The sequence below is a fragment of the Mobula hypostoma genome, chromosome 6 (genome assembly GCF_963921235.1).
Source record: "Mobula hypostoma chromosome 6, sMobHyp1.1, whole genome shotgun sequence".
In the NCBI taxonomy this organism is placed as follows: Eukaryota; Metazoa; Chordata; class Chondrichthyes; order Myliobatiformes; family Myliobatidae; genus Mobula; species Mobula hypostoma.
Window position 1 is genome coordinate 123,071,008 of NC_086102.1, and position 2,820 is coordinate 123,073,827.

At 42.9% G+C, this 2,820-nt stretch overlaps 1 protein-coding gene across 3 annotated transcripts in view; it reads right to left on the reverse strand.

Annotated features, from left to right (window-relative positions):
* col6a2 (collagen, type VI, alpha 2) overlaps positions 1–2,452 on the reverse strand; it is a 73,185-nt gene extending 70,733 nt beyond the window's left edge. For 2 of the 3 annotated variants that reach the window (XM_063051582.1, XM_063051584.1), the window contains exon 1: positions 2,242–2,452. The gene's annotated coding sequence lies outside the window, so the exon portion shown is untranslated. Of the gene's footprint in view, positions 1–2,226 lie in introns of all 3 variants that reach the window. The other variant, XM_063051583.1, reaches the window with a different exon arrangement.
* Between the last annotated feature and the right edge of the window lie 368 nt (positions 2,453–2,820).

The following is a 2,820-nucleotide window of genomic DNA, read 5'->3' on the forward strand; positions in this document are numbered from 1 at the left end:
GCGTCTCAGCCCAGACCCCAGGCAGACTCCGGTGCTTCTGATAAAGTTGGGCTGCAATCCTCCAGAGGCAGACTGCATTGATGCCTTCGGTGGCATTATGGATCAGTCGGAAAACTGGCTGGAATGTTGGCAGATGGAAGCTAATCCCAACTGTGAGGCAATGGAATTTGGGAAGTGAAATAGGACAGCAAATAGCTAGACAGAATGGACTGTTAATGAACAGAGCTTGAAGTCCAATGTTGTTTCAAAGCCACAACACATCGATAGGGTGGTGAGGGAAATATATGATACACTTGTCTCCATAGGTTGAGACGCAGAATATAAGAACTGGAGGTTCATATTGCAACCCTACAAATTACTGGTTAGAGCACACATTGTGTGCAGTTCTGGTCACCAAACTTTGAGGAAGAATGTAACTGGGCTGGAGAGGATGCAGAGGAGATTCAGCAGGGTGCTTCACCTCAGTCCTGGAGAGATTGTGAGGGCTGGACTGGATTAAAGAAAGCTGAGGGGCGACCTGAGGAAAGTGCATCAAGGCTTTGTCATAACCTTTCTGCCCCCTAAGATGGGGGGGGGGTTAAAAAATAAGAGGGTATAGGGTTAAAGTGAGAGGGAGGAGCTTCAAAGGGGCTGAGTTGAAAGTTTATTTTCTCCCATAGAGAGAGTGTTGCTATCAGGAAGGTGCCTCCAGAGCAGATGGTGAAATTAGATGCAGTGCCCACGTTTAACAGATATTTACATGAAAGGACGCGGTCGCTAAGCAGGTAGATTGGATTAGTGTACAGGCAGAAAGAGGTCTGCATGGATCTGACGGGCCAAGTGGCCGTCCAACTCCATGGCTATGTCTATGACAAGAAACGCAGGCTGCTGAGGTTAGCGGCAAGCTCCTGTTACTGCTCACTCTTAAAGAACTGCAAGGTACACAGGCTGCTTTGGTCCACTGTCCTGTCAGTGGGATGGGAGATCACGGCAAAGTCAGTCACCAGCGTCCAAACTTGCTCCGATGAGCTTGTGAGCAGACAGCCGGACAGCGAGCACCTTGCACGCTTATGTTGTGTTTTCCCTGGAGTCTGGGTGAGGGGAGAGTGGAAGGGGAAGGGAGAATTAGCTGGGCCTTAGCAACTAGTATCGGGGCCGAAGCCGGTATCGCCAGGGAAGTGTTCCTCAGTGTACAATCACTTTAAAGCGGCAGCAGCGTCTGGTCCGAACACACCAATGACACTCAAGATGCTGCCATGCTGTAAAAAGAATGCTCCTCCAAGGGGCAGTGTGCATCAATACATCAATTAATAGATCAACAGAAATAACTCGATAAAAAGGAAATTAAATGAACTTTGATTTCACAGTTCTGAATGCTTTGGAGTTGCAGAGCACAATAACAACACTAGAGGGCAGGCACGCCAAGAAAAAAGTCCGCCGCAATTTCCGAGACGTGTAATTAATTTAATATAATTGCAAAACCTTTAAAATAAACGAAAATGTTACAAAATAGAATGGACCAGATCTACATACATGGAATCAGATCAATCGAATATTCTCTTTTGGGTAAGGTGTTAACTAAAACCACTCGAGATGTACTTTAAAATAAATCTTGTAATAAGAAATGTTCAAACAGCAACGAAGCCACTTACTGTGCCTTATATACATTGTTCAAACTCCACATCGCGATCGATTGTTTCATTATTTTTTGCAGAAATAAGAAAATCGATTTAAAGGAAATTAGTGAAAAAACTAAATACCATTTGAGGAAGATAATAAGCCAGATTTTGCGATTCACTTTTGGGAGAATACATGGTATTGTATTCAATTCTAAATAATCGCAGCATTTTGTACAATGAATAGTAACCGCGCCAATCATTAGGACGGAATTACGGCACCATAAAGGTTGTAAAGTGCGTCTAATATTGATCAGCAGCTCCTTAAAGGGTTAACGGGATAGGCAGACCGAGATCTGATTAACAGCAGAAACACAATGAAAGTCTAATAAAAATGTTTTACAAAACAACAGTTATGCAAACGTTTAATATTTAGCTTTAATTTTTATAAGAATTGAGTTTAAACTACAGAAAGAATTCCCCACATATTTTCCATCGTTAATCATACCCGTCACTTAGAAATACAATCTACTGATTTCTTCAAAAATATAGTCTCGAAGCTGCAGTTGCTGTTTTTAAAATAGTAAGTTTCAAAAGTTTCCAGCGAAGTTACAGAACTTCTCACACATACACGATGTTTTACTACCTGCCAACGATACTATTCCTTCTCTCAAAAGACGATGAAACCTTCAAAATTCGACTCTTCCTTTGCAAGTTGATCCTCGAAATTTTATTTTTACATGGCCCAACAACGAATGAAACAAAAATGGGAAGGTGAAGTTTTTGGGGATTCTTTTTCCAAGCGAGGAGGAATGCAACCAACTGAGAGTTGGGCGTCTCTAAACTGGGAGGACCTCAAAAAATTATACTCAGACTTAATGCCTTACAAAGACGAACTCAACCTCCCCAAAGTGCTTTCCAAGAACCATTACTCACAGTAGTCGCAAACCCCCTTTCTCAGGGTTCCAACTCACCACCCGCACTGCCGCCCGTAGCCGTTAGGCGGCGCCATTTCTCCAGAAAGCACAGACTGTCAGATCGATTTCCGAATGCTCCGCTCAGACCCCCGTCGCACATTATCCTTGTTATCTTTACCCATATGCTTACAAAAAAAAGATTTGTAATTTTCCAGCCATGCACTGACTACATTCATTCAGCCCATTCCAACTTGAGATTTAGAGCATGCCCTTCTGACTAAATTAAGAAAGAACTGGTCACCTGAACG